Source organism: Prionailurus bengalensis, chromosome C2 (genome assembly GCF_016509475.1).
Source record: "Prionailurus bengalensis isolate Pbe53 chromosome C2, Fcat_Pben_1.1_paternal_pri, whole genome shotgun sequence".
Lineage (NCBI taxonomy): Eukaryota > Metazoa > Chordata > Mammalia > Carnivora > Felidae > Prionailurus > Prionailurus bengalensis.
In genome coordinates this window covers 141270279-141284482 of record NC_057350.1, presented here as the reverse complement: position 1 = coordinate 141284482, position 14204 = coordinate 141270279, and the positions used below count along the sequence as shown (strand labels likewise).

At 41.6% G+C, this 14204-nt stretch overlaps 1 protein-coding gene and 1 pseudogene across 3 annotated transcripts in view; one reads left to right on the top strand and one right to left on the bottom strand.

Annotated features, from left to right (window-relative positions):
• UBE2E1 (ubiquitin conjugating enzyme E2 E1) overlaps positions 1-14204 on the bottom strand; it is an 82503-nt gene that overhangs the window by 51117 nt on the left and 17182 nt on the right. The gene's annotated exons all lie outside the window — the stretch shown is intronic.
• Positions 6659-13370, top strand: LOC122492236 (annotated as a pseudogene).

Genomic DNA, 14204 nt, shown 5'->3' with positions numbered 1-14204 from the left:
TGACGTCTCCTTGGAGCAAAGAGTTTTTTTGGTTCTGCTGACTTCCCAGTAGGGTAGTCAATGTAGGTATTTTTATGGCTACCAAACAGATAAACTAACAAATAGTAGGTGAGCAAGTTTTGAACGTAGCCCTCAAAGAGGTACCTGAAAAAAAAATTCTGTAATGAATTCTGTCATGGTGGGCAGATGGTAACTACCTACGGTGGTGATCATTTAACAGAGTTGACCCTTAAACATCAGGGTGAGGGATATCTACCTCCCCACTCCCACACACAACTGAAAATCCACATATAAATTTTCACTTTCCCAAAACTTAACTACTAATAGCCTACTGTTAACTGGAAGCCTTACTGATAACCTCAACAGTTGCTTAACACCTATTTTGTACATTTCCATGTAGTATATACTGTAGTCTCACAAATAAAGTAATCTAGAGAAAAGAACATGTTATTAAGAATCTCATAAGGAAGGGGCGCCTGGGTGACTCAGTCAGTTAAGTGTCTGACTTCGGCTCAGGTCATCATCTCACTGTTCATGGGTTCAAGCCTTGTGTTAGACTGTGCTGACGGCTCAGAGCCTCGAGCCTGCTTCGGTCTCTGTCTCCCTCTCTCTGCCTGTCCCCCACTCATGCTGTCTCTCTCAAAAGTAAACATAAAAGAGTATCATAAGAACAAGAAAATACATTTACCAGTACAGTAAACACACACACACACACACACACACACACACACACACACACACACACACACTTGAGTGGACCCACAACAGTTCAGACCTGTGTTTTTCAAGGGTCAACTACATGAACGCTGAATCACTATGTTGTACACCTGACTAATAGAATATACCAATTACACCTCAATTAAAAAAAAAAAAAAGAGGGGTGCCTGCGTGGCTCAGTCAGTTGAGTGTCCAACTCTTGATTTTGGCTCAGATCACAATCTCACGGTTTGTGAGACCAAGCCCCAAGTCAGGCCCTGATCTGACAGCATGGATGGAGCCTGCTTGGGATTCATTCTCATTCTCTCTCTCCAACCCCCCCCCCCCCGCCCCTCCTCACATGCGCACGCACTCCCTCTCAAAATAAATAAACACTAAAAAAAAAAAGAAGGGTACCTGGGTGGCTCAGTCAGTTGAGCATCTGACTTTGGCTCAGGTCATGATCTCCTGGTTCGCAAGTTTGAGCCCCTCATCAGGCTCTGTGCTGATAGCTCAGAGCCTGAAGCCTGCTTCAGACTTGGTGTCTCCCTCTCTCTCAAAAATAAACATTAAAAAAAATAATAATTAAAAAAAAATTTAAAAAGAAGAAACAGAGGGTCCTCCAAAGGTCCAGGGAGTAGTTTTAAAAGAATTTACAGGCATGATTTTTTTCCAAAGATATTTTCTTGGCAAAATTATCTTTTAAATTATTCTGGAGCCAAAATTCCAGGTGTGTAGCAAGCTAAGTAATAAAAAGGAAATGAGAAAGAAGGAGAACATGTAGCATGTTAATATTCTAACAAACGCCAGGGCCTCTCTACAGACATTTTGAAACAATGGCAAACTCTGGGGGGGCTGCTGTCTTAGGAACCCAGGACCAGCAGAGCCAACCAATCCATGCTAACGGTCTCAAACTCTCTGGAGGAGAGGTATCTCCTTTCCTTTTCTGTTTCTCTTTCAGATACTTCTTATCTGTACAAGGTACCAAATTAAGCCTGGGGGGAGAAACACACACACAACCCCATTTCTAACCTCAAGAAATATGTAAGCTCTCTCTAGACCCTTTTCCTCTGAAGAGTTCTTTTTCCTTTGCCTTCTCTCATTAGCTCAGTTCAGATCTTCCAAAGGCCTCTAACCTTTCCCTTTTGCTCCCTCAATCTGTATAAACCCTCCCCCGTTTTACTTCTTTCCCACATTTCACCTCAAGGAACAGAGGCAGGGGCTGCTACTCCCAACCCCTTTCTTGGGCTTGCCATAATTGCTGGACGGTTTTTATTCTCCCGCCCAACACACCCCCAGGCAAATTCACTAACCTCTCTTCCCCTCCCTCCAACCACTTGTAAACCCCAGTTATAAGTGGGCTTTTCTCTCTTCACATGAGTGCTGGGACAGGGACAGGACTGGAAGTCATAGCAATCACATGACATAAAGTTTAGATGAAAGAAAATAATAAAAATCGTAAATTTATATCTTAGTCACTAATAAGCTTTAATGTACAGTGTCTTGTTCACTCTTTGTCATTCTATGTTGAGAGCATCTATGACACTTTTCTACCTCCACACATTCTAATTCAGTACTATGCACGCAGATACATAAATGTTCAACTTATAAGTTCGGTCAAAAATTTTCAAGTCTTTTTTCCTGATGGTAGCTATTACTCTAACATTTTATTGCAAAAGTAACTTATGTCTATCTGTAACACAGCAATTCCATTGCCTTTACTAGCAAATGTTTCAACTAACATAAGCAAATATCTAAATAAAGATCCCATTTTCTCATTTTGTAAAGCTGATCTAAATTTTAAATCACTAGGTATACATACTGTATTTTCTTAAAAATTAAACCTATATTTAAAATCTTAAGGATAAATATTATATTTAACATACAAGAACAGAAATGGTTTTGGGTTTTTTTTACCAACAAGAAATTAAAATTGACTCTATGGTTTAGTCACTTCAACTTGACTATACCTTCTCAGTGACTGACGTTAACATGTAAAGAACTGCCCTGATAACATTTACACAACTACTGTACTAATCAAATACTGTAATTTGTTTCAGTAATCCTTCAAATTTTTTAGGTTATCTCCTGATGTTGGGTGCAAGAAATAGAACAATCACATTTTAAAGAACTTAATCTGTTGCAGTGACAGACACAAATGACTATAAATGAATAGGTAAATGTTATAAAGAAGTACATGTCATGAGACACAGATGAGAGACAGTTTGGAGTGAATCAGTTTCATCTGAGTCTTTTTTAAAATTTTTTTTTTTTCAACATTTATTTATTTTTGGGACAGAGAGAGACAGAGCATGAACGGGGGAGGGGCAGAGAGAGAGGGAGACACAGAATCGGAAACAGGCTCCAGGCTCTGAGCCATCAGCCCAGAGCCTGACGCGGGGCTCGAACTCACGGACCGCGAGATCGTGACCTGGCTGAAGTCGGACGCTTAACCGACTGCGCCACCCAGGCGCCCCATCATCTGAGTCTTGAAGAATAATAAGGATAGAAACTGGGAGACGGAATATTCCAAGGAGTAGATGGAATACAGTAAATAATGGGAGGTTAAACAATAAGATAGGAATACAGTAGACTAGAATCAGGTTGTTAAGAAGTTTCTACCTCATAAAAGGAAATTTCAGACACTTCATTCTAAAATTTTTCTCAACGTTTATTTATTTTTGGGACAGAGAGAGACAAAGCATGAACGGGGGAGGGGCAGAGAGAGAGGGAAACACAGAATCGGAAACAGGCTCCAGGCTCTGAGCCATCAGCCCAGAGCCCGACGCGGGGCTCGAACTCCCGGACCGCGAGATCGTGACCTGGCTGAAGTCGGACGCTTAACCGACTGCGCCACCCAGGCGCCCCCAGACACTTCATTCTAAAGGCAACTGGAGGCCTGAAATTTTTTAAAGAGGAATACCATGATGATCAAACCTACGCCGGAGAACATGTAGAAGTAAATGGTCAGCCTGATGAAACAGCATCAGCAACTCAGTAGCTACGTTGTGAAATAAGCCTACCTTTTTTTAAAAAAAAATTTTTTTTTTCAACGTTTATTTATTTATTCTTGGGACAGAGAGAGACAGAGCATGAACGGGGGAGGGGCAGAGAGAGAGGGAGACACAGAATCGGAAACAGGCTCCAGGCTCTGAGCCATCAGCCCAGAGCCTGACGCGGGGCTCGAACTCACGGACCGCGAGATCGTGACCTGGCTGAAGTCGGACGCTTAACCGACTGCGCCACCCAGGCGCCCCAAGCCTACCTTTTTAAAGAGTTTTTTTGTTTGTTTTGTTTTGTTTTTTTGTAGAGAGCGTGCTCTCGAGCTGGGGAGAGGAGCAGAGGGAGGGAAAGGGAGAGGAAGAGAGAGGGAGGGAGGGAGGGAAAGAGGGGGAGAAAGAATGAATGAATATCTTAAACAGGCTCCATGCTCAGTGAGGAGCCTGACAGGGCTCAATCCCACAATCCTGGGATTACGGACCTGAGCCAAAATCAAAAGTTGCCTGTTCAACCGACTGAGCCACCTAGGTGCCCCTTACTTTTTAAAATTTACATACATTTCTGCTGAATAAAATTTAACAAGCAATAAACAACCCGATGTAGGGCCTACAATTCAGAGCTACTATAAGAGGCAGTAGAGTATCATGGTTAGGCATAAAGGCTTTGAAGGCCAGGATCTAAGTACCAGCTTCACCACTCAAGAGCAGAGTGCCCTTAGGCAAGCTACTTAATTAACCATTTTAAGCTTCTCTGTTCCTTATCTGTAAAATGAGAACAATCATATTCACATAAGGTTAGCTGCTATCATTTTTATTAAAGTTTTATTCTATTTTTAGAATCTCTACAACATAGAATATGAAGCAAAAAGAAGCTAAGATTTGTACTGTAAGTCTAAAGAGTTGTCCAAAATATCACAAATCAGGCTTTCCATTATTCAGTATTTTTTATAAAGTGAATACCCAGAGTACTGAACATATTCATATCATTTTACAATATAATTACCAAAATTCATTTCAAAGTCTAATTCAAATTAAAGTTTTTTTGCATTTTGATTATTTTGTATTATTGGTGCTGTTTCCCTTTAAGTAAACTCCTACATCATGTTTGCACTGAAATTTCGTCCCCTCAAGAATTCTGAGAATGACATGTGTAATTTTTTTCTATAATGGATAAGTGAAAAACAATTTTCCTAGGGGCCTCTCTCTTAGCTGTTTATTATTAGCTCAGGGGAAAAAATAATCACAAAAAAACGGGTCTTTCAGTAAGAAAAATTACCTTCATCATGAAATGATTGAATTTCTTATCATTGTAACCCCAAACCCCCTGTAATTGTTTATTAAGATACCCTGGAATTACATTTCATTTTATAAGTCATTTTATAGCATAAAAACTAATCAAAAGAGTTGCAGTAACAGAATTTGTTTTTTGTTTTGTTTTTTTCTAACTGAAATTTCAAATACACATCTAAAAATGTTTATATCACTATCAATCTGTTTTATAGCCTTAACCTGTGTCTGGCCTACATGTCCCCTTTACTCCAAATATCTCGGCTACTGTAACTAAAAATTATGACAAAATTATTATTCCATAAAAGCATTTACCAAATCAAAGAAACTGGAAAGCATTCTCTCTATATGGTCATATCACAAAGATTTGGGACTTCCCAATGCACAGATAAAGCTTTTCAGTATCACAGATAACCATGTGGGGACTAGAAGAAATCTGGCAAGCTGCCTCCCAGACTACTGAGGGTTCTTCATTGCTTCCTCAAGCTCTCATTTGCTGTTCCTGCTTTTAAAGAGATACAAGGCCTAACTCTTGATGCTTCCACACTGGCCTACTGAGGCTATCTGCACATCAAACGGACAATGAGGAAGCCAGGTGGAGAGATTACAAAGACGACTGACAAGCTGCTTTTGTTGGCTCTGAACGCTATGTGTGCATTACAGAGCATTCATACTTTCACCCATCCATTACGTCAGGACGCGCTAAGTACTGTTCTACTTCCCTTCACTGGTTTAGACACAAATTTGGGGTAGCAGGTCTCTAAATTTTATACAATTTCTAGATATAACAGATACAGATATCTAGACATAATGTGTATGAAGACATATCAATTATATCCAGACGTAAAAGAAACTCTACGTAAGAAAATGTCAGTAAATCTGTCCATTAAAAAAAGACATTTACGGGGGCGCCTGGGTGGCTCAGTCGGTTAAGCGGCCGACTTCAGCTCAGGGGATGATCTCGTGGTCCTTGAGTTCAAGCCCCGCGTCGGGCTCTGTGCTGACAGCTCAGAGCTCGGAGCCTGTTTCAGATTCTGTGTCTCCCTCTCTCTGACCCTCCCCCATTCATGCTCTGTCTCTCTCTGTCTCAAAAATAAATAAACGTTAAAAAGAAAAAAAGATATTTACAAAGTATATCTCCAAAAGCTTTTTACAAGTTGGAAGTTTTATGTGAAATATTCAAGTACAGGCTAAGTGTGGTGGTATATCATTCCTTTACTTAAAACTCTCCAATGGCTTTCTACTGAAATTAATATCATCTGACTCTTGCCTACCTCATCTCCTACCACTTTCATCCTTATGCACAACATCCAGCCACGCTGGCCTTCCCCCATGCAGCACCTATTTTCTGTCTTTCTGCCTAAAATGTTTTTCTCATGCCTACGTCCTGGTCATCACTCATGGCCATCTCCCTAAAACAGTGACCCAGTCAGCTTAGTCACTCACTATGCCATTACCCTGTTTTAATTCCTTAGTACTGAAATTACTTTCGTACATTTTTAAATCGTCCCTCCCTCCATATGAATGTAAGGCCCATTAGGAAAGGGACATTGTCTTTTTTACTGCTCTATCTTCAGGACCTGGCACAACCGGAAATGCTCAGTAAATGTTAGAATGAACTGAATACGGTGAGGAGCAGCTGGTTACAGCTATATCTTAAGTCAAAGGGCTTTACGATGGAACAGGCCAGGTCAGGCAGAGACCTACGTATTGGCAGTCCGCTCAATGATGCGTACTACTCAGCCTGGCTCACAGTTAAACAGGCAGAGAACACAGATGGAGCAGGTAGGAGACTGCCCCGCCCACCCCGGCTGAGTCACAGATAACGCTGCCAGGCCTCAATACACTTGCAAAACTAGTACGAAGACTTAGCTGGAACAAACAAAAATCTGTTGTTATTAATAAGTACAGACAATTCTCATGATGCAAATAATGTGTGTTCAGTAGGTTATATATTTTAAAAACTCATTCGAGGAACATAATTAGTGCCCTACTAGACTCCATATAAATACCTGTTACGGAATGAATCATACCTTCAAAGTTAGGCCAGTAACAATTCATAGATACAGTCTGGATGTACCCAATTGTATCTCTCCCTCAAAAAGTCAAGTGTCTATAAACTGTTTTTTTTTTTTTTTGACTCAAGTGAGTATGTCCAGAAGAAATTTCTGAGAAGACTTCATCCAAGTGGTTAATCCTTTTTTTCTAGAAAGGGCAGTAAGGGAAGGGGGCACACCTGGGTGTAAGAAAGCCAAAAACGCAAGAGTGAACTGACAAAGATTTTATCCAGAAAGGAAAATGCAAATTAAGCCTGCAGTAATGTCATTAGGTATCCTGAGATTTGACTTACTCCCTTAAACAAGATAGCATCTTTTTTGTTTTTTAATTTTTAATGTTTATTTATTTTTGAGAGAGACAGAGACAGAGCGTGGGGGGTGGGGGGGGGCAGAGAGAGAGGGAGACACAGAATCTGAAACAGGCTCCAGGCTCTGAGCTGTCAGCACAGAGCCCGACGGGGGTCTCAAACTCACGGACCGTGAGATCACGACCTGAGCTGACGTCAGACATCCAACCGACTAAGCCACCCAAGCGCCTCAAGATAGGATTTCTTTTTATGAATCTCCAGGTCAAAGACAATGTGTATATGTTATCATCCTCAAACCACACACTACAGTAGATAGAGGCTTGCCAGAGATCAGAGAAGCTTCAGAACTGAAGACAACGGTTTTGGAGGGGCTTACTGAAAAGGCTGGGGAGTCTAAGTCTTTGGAAAGCAGTGAGAGTTGAACTGTAACAAACACCCATGTAGAAAGGTTTCAAGAACGGCTCTGGAAAAAGAAGAACATAGCAGTAATCTAGCAACAGAATGGAGAATGGATAAAAATTTGTTTATCAATACACACCACGTAATAATTAGGACACAAGAGAAGAGTAGAGAGAAGGGAGCAGCCAATCCATTTAGCTATAAAATTTCCATCACAAACATTAATTTGGACTCCAAGATCTTAATAGCTTCCCCCCCCCCCCCGACAGTCATAGTGTTTTAACTTGCAGGTAGTACAATATAGAATTTCCTCCCAATATACATAAATGTAAAATTGCTGCAGTAAAAGTAGTAGTAAAACCCCCTGTATCTACATAGAATCTAGCAGTATTGCCAGAGAAAACAGAAACCAATTTCAAATTTCAGTTCTAACAAGAATTGTGTCCTCAGCATATGGTTTATTTTAGGACTGGTCCATCTCACTTGACAGTGTTTACTATGTAATAAACACTTCAGATGTGAAAACATCTCAGGATACTGAACTACAGAGAAGAAACATTTTCTGGGAAGGCTACCAGTCTAGCTGAAAAATGAATCCATGCATCCTGAGGACTCTCATAGAAACGATCGCTCAGAAAAAGGACCAAAGCCAAAGAAGTATCACGTACTATTAAGTAATGTACGATATTGCTATCTTTACTGCTAGTCTCTGCTCACACATTACTATAATCACTTAACATACATTTGGTTTGAAATATTTACTTAGGTTAGAGGAAAGTTATCTTTCATGTTTAGAAGAATATCCTCCTGGGTGCTTGTTATAAAACAAATGTTTTCTTTTACAGTCTTTGATGTATACCAATTCAACATCTCTTTCTTTAGGATAAATGTGCTCCAGCAAAGTCTACTAAGAAATAAAATTTTATAAAGCCAATTCCAATAAGTTACCTTGAAAAGCTGAGATGTATTCCCATAGAGGAGGAAGGAGAAACTTACGTTTTTGGCGGAACAAACTCCCTATGTAGCCAAACACTTGTGGCTCCACACGTTATCATCCGATTCCCTCTGGCAGTGCCTACTAACGCTTGCGTGATCCCAACTAACAATCTGAACTGTAAGAATGTCTTCCAATCCCGAAAACTTCTGAAGTCTACCCTCAATGCTCCCAGAACTCTGTATCCCTCTGTAAGACAGTCCGAGTCACTGACCTCACCAAGCAGCACAATCAGGCTGCCTTCATCTTGCCCAGCGACCTCCAGTACCAGGATTTGAGCCTGAAGCTTCATGTTATACAAATAAAAACCATTTCTCTAGGTCATCGATTTTAATTTAGAATTTGTCAAAGTTATCTGAATAAGACACACCACAAATAATTTCTCCTCCAAATACTCATTTACTGTACAAGCACACTAGAAGAGAACCTCTAATGGTTAGAAAATGTGAAAAGTATCAATCATAACGCTAAGAACCCACTTTTAAACAAAGCTAACGTCAATGAGATATACTATGTTTTTAAGACTAAAAGTGTAGTAAAGTACTTGACTGGTAATTTTTGTGATGACATGAGTAAAAGGACACCACAACTAGACCACTTAGAATGTCTACCGTTATCACTTCCCCCAAACCCCTCACACCCAAATTTGAATGGGAATCTGGCATCTGAATTTTTACACACAAGCTACTTTGTACACATACTGTTCTAATGAGAAGTCCTAAGATAAACATTTCCATCATGACATTTTCTTACATGAAACTATTACCACCCACATTTAACAATGACTCTAGTGGTCCTACTGTTCCCTGGCTTCCTATGTGTACTTTACAAGTATGTGTCTTAGAAGACCACTCTCAGAAAAAGGGACAACTTTAATTATCATGTTACACAGGACCAAGACTACCTGGATAATATAAAACAAAATAATAAATAAAATGAGGTTGGTAAATGATTGGAATGAGGATGCTTATACAATGATGCTTTAAGAATTCCAGGTAAGTTCAATGTAAAGCTTGAACAAAACAGCCAATCTTAAAAGGATGAAAAAATTGAGTATGATGAACAATTTACACTGTTAAAAGTATACACATGTACCCACTCATTCTCATGCATCCACAAGTATACAAAAGGTCGACACAAATCAAAGCGTGTAAAAAAAATTTAAGGATGGCAGCAGCAATTTACTGATTTTCCAATTAATCCACTCCCTAGTATTTTCAAAATAAGCCCTGCCAAAGGTATTCATCAACATGTGATATACGGACCCAGCACTACTTACATATGATATCCATACTACAATGGAAGCCATAAAGATCACAAAGAACTTGAATCTACTAAAATAGGAAGTTAACTTTTTTCTAGTGGGGTGGGGAGAGGAACCTTCCCCGCCCCAAACCTCAAAAATCCTTTGAGAATACACCAAAAATGAGAAGCACTCTCCCAAGGAAAATAATTACATGATGTTCTGCCCTAAAGTATAAAAATCTGATAATACTAATGTACCTCCCCTGAATAAACACCATGAAATCTTCTAACTGGAAAGAAAAACACAAACATCTTTTCCTTCTTGAAAATCATCCCCTCTTTTGTGTCACATCTCTTACATTAGATCTGTCTTGTAAAGGTCACCAAAAATTTGAAATTGTGAAATCCAGGTTACTTGCTCATCTTTCCTGACCTCACAGTGTTATTTCAGAGCTGATGACCACTCTACCTCAAAATGCTTTCCACTCACTACGCTCTCGATTTTCCTGCTCTCAGTCCCCTTTGCTCGCTTCTCCTTCAGGCCATACAACCTCTAAATGCTACAGGTTTAAGTCTGCATCCCGGGCCCTCTTCCCACTACACCTTTCTTCTCTAGGTGAGCTTGAGGCATTCCCCAGATAAGAGCTTCTATATATTGAACGTCTCCCAAATGTACATGTAGCTCAAGCTTATGTGTCTATCTTGAGTTCAAAATATTCCTCTAAGTTCCAATTACTTATATCTAACTTTAAAAAAAATTTTTAACGTTTATTTATTTTTGACAGAGAGAGAGAGACACAGAGAGAGAGACAGAGCATGAGCAGGGGAGGGGCAGAGAGAGAGGGAGACACAGAATCCTAAGCAGGTTCCAGGCTCTGAGCTGCCAGCAGAGAGCCCGATGTGGGGCTCGAACTCACAGACCGCAGATCATGACCTGAACCGAAGTCAGTCGCTCAACCAACTGAGCCATCCAGGCGCCCCTCTTATATCTAACTTCTATTTGACACCTTCATTTGGATGCCTCATTAGTATCTACCTGAAACCTAACATACCCACAAAGAAGGATTCATTTTTTCTTCCCCCCCCCCCCAGAAATGTTAGAACACATTTTTTTTTTAGGTTTATTTACTTATTTTGAGAGAAAGAGACAGAGAGAAGTTGAGTGGGGAAGGGGCGGAGAGGGAGAGACAGAATCCCAAGCAGGCTCTGTGTTGTCAGATCAGAGCCCAACGTGGGGCTCGAGCCCACAAACTGTGAGATCATGACCTGAGTGGAGATCAAGAGTCAGACATTTAACTGACCGAGCCACCTAGGCGCCCCAAAGACTCATTTTCTATGCTGTCCTCATCCCCAAACACATAAAGATCCTATTCCAGTCTTGTTCCTCTCAGTAAAATGAGGCCATCATCGAAGACCACAGAAACTTGGAGCCATTCTTGGTCCTTTCTCTCATCTCCCCATGCAATCCATCCATCAACAGGTCCAGGTGATCTAATCCCATCTTCACTGCCACCATCTTAATACGAACTGCCATCACCAGTTGCCTAGAATACACCAATACCCTCCTTTCTGGTCTCCTTTCTTCCTCTTATGCCTTCCTCCCCAGTGATCTTCCACACAGCAAGTAGGGTAGGAAAATCACTACTGAAATAATGTCACTTTCTTGCTTCACAACCTTGAATGGCTTCCCACTCTTAGAATGAAAATCCAAACTCTCTATCTTGGTCTACATGATCCTGCATCACATGGTTCTCCCCATCTCAGGGCCTCCGTGTTTGTGTTTCAGTCTGGGATGTTCTTCCTGTACTTTTCACAAGGACTCCTCCTTCCTTCTCATTTTTCAGGTCTTTGCCTACATGTGTTTTTAAAACCTTCTCCAAGTAACCTCCCTACCCCAATTATTCTCCATCAATGCACTGTTAATTTCTCTTACAAGCTGACTCAACTTGTAGTTATCTATCCTTCTACCGGTTACTGTCTGTACTGCCTACTAAAATTCAAGTTTCAGGGAAGTTTGAAACAGCATGGGCTGTTTCAGATGAGGCTCCAGCTGCTGGGCACCCAAAAGAGGGGTAGGGGCCCAGCATCCCCTCCTTGCCCCAGGCGGGGCTCTGCAAAGAGCACCCCAGTCACTCCAGCACGACCTCCACTGCACAAGCTTCTGGCCCTGGAGGCAGATTCCCATTTACCTAGTGTCAGCATCCTACACACTCCCATCCAGGCAGAGAGTTCTCCACAGCCAAACCTACCAACAGGGGAGCAGTTGGAAGGTTCTGATCAGATCCCTGCTCTCCTATCCTCAGCCTTGCAGACACCTTGAAGACCAGCAGCAGAGAGACCCCAAGCCCAGTGGTGAAACAGCTGAGTGAACTATTTGAGACTGAAGCCCCCAAATCAAATCTTCCCCCAGAGCCTGTTCTGCCCTTAGAGGCAATTTCATCTTCTGAATTGGACATGCCTCTGGGTACCCAGTTTTCCCTTGAGAACCAGATGCCATCCTAGAGCCAGAGGGAGAGGAGGTGTGCTCCAAGGAGGAAGCAGGACAGCCCTCAGAAATCCCCATGGCCAGCCAGGGCTCAGACGAGCCCTTGAGAGACCCTGAGACTCCTCGACCATTAGTTTTTTTTTTTTTTTTCTTTCTAATGTTTATTTACTTAGAGAGAGAGAGAGAGAGAGCGTGCGCACTCACACATGCATGCGCATGCGCGAGCACAAGTCAGGGAAGGGCAGAGAGCGGGAGAAAGAATACCAAGGAGGCTTCACAGGTCAGTAGGAAGCCCAAAAAAGGATTATATCTCATGAACTGCGAGATCATGACCTAAGCCAAAATCAAGAGATGGATACTCAACCAACTGAGCCACCCAGGTGCCCCGATCTTGAGGTTCTAAGTACCACAGATGGAAAGCAAATGGCAAGGTACTAACGAGATCTCCCTTCATCATCCTATTAGATGACAAGTCCTCCAGAACTCTGACACCACAACAGGGTAAGCGGTCTTCTCCCGAGTGAAAATGCCACAGAACTAAAGGAAGAGGCCATTCTGGAAGCTGGAGGCCACGTGTAGGAGTAGGAGCAGGACCAGGACAATTAGTACTTTCCAAACTTGGTGGAGAACTAGGCCATGTGTGGCCCCAGCACTGAGTTCACCAGAGGCCTAGTGATATTGTGTCCTCTCAACCCCTTCTTTTCCTGGGAGACTGGAAAGGCTCGTTGTCATGAATTTCCCCTAAACTACCAACTCGGGGACTGAGTGCTTTCTTGCTTTCGAGTCTCATGTATTTACATACGTATTGACATATTACAGAAAGTGATTTTAAAAATAAGTAAGTAGGGGTGCCTGGGTGTCTCAGTCAGTTGAGCCTCCGATTTCAGCTCAGGTCACGATCTCACAGTTCATGGGTTTGAGCCGCACATCAGGCTCTGTGCGGACAGCTCAGAGCCTGGAGCCTGCTTCACACTCTGGGTCTCCCTCTCTCTCTGCCCCTCCCCCACTCATTCTCTCCACCCTCCCCCCCTCAAAAAAACCACTAAATAAAAACAGTAATACCGGACTTCAAGCTGTAATCATCAAGACAATATGGTACTGGCACAAAAACACTCAGATCAATGGAACAGAATAGAGAACCCAGAAATGGACCCACAAATGTATCCCCAACTAATCTTTGACAAAGCAGGAAAGAATATCCAATGGAATACAGTCTCTTCAGCAAGTGGTGCTAGGAAAACTGGACAGCGACATGCAGAAGAATGAACCTGGACCACTTTCTTACACCATACACAAAAATAAATTCAAAATGGATGAAGGACCTAAATGTAAGACAGGAAGCCATCAAAATGCTCGAGGAGAAAGCAGGCAAAAACCTCTTTGATCTTGGCCGCAGCAACTTCTTACTCAACACGTCTCCAGAGGCAAGGGAAACAAAAGCGAACATGAACTATTGGGACCTCATCAAAATAAGAAGCTTCTGCACAGTGAAGGAAACGATCAGCAAAACTAAAAGGCAACCGACAGAATGGGAGAAGATATTTGCAAACGACATATCAGATAAAGGGTTAGTATCCAAAATCTATAAAGAAGTTATCAAACTCAATACCCAAAAAACAAATACAGTGAAGAAATGAGCAAAAGACATGAATAGACACTTCTCCAAAGAAGACATCCAGATGGCCAACCGACACATGAAAAAATATTCAATATCACTCATCATCCAGGAAATAC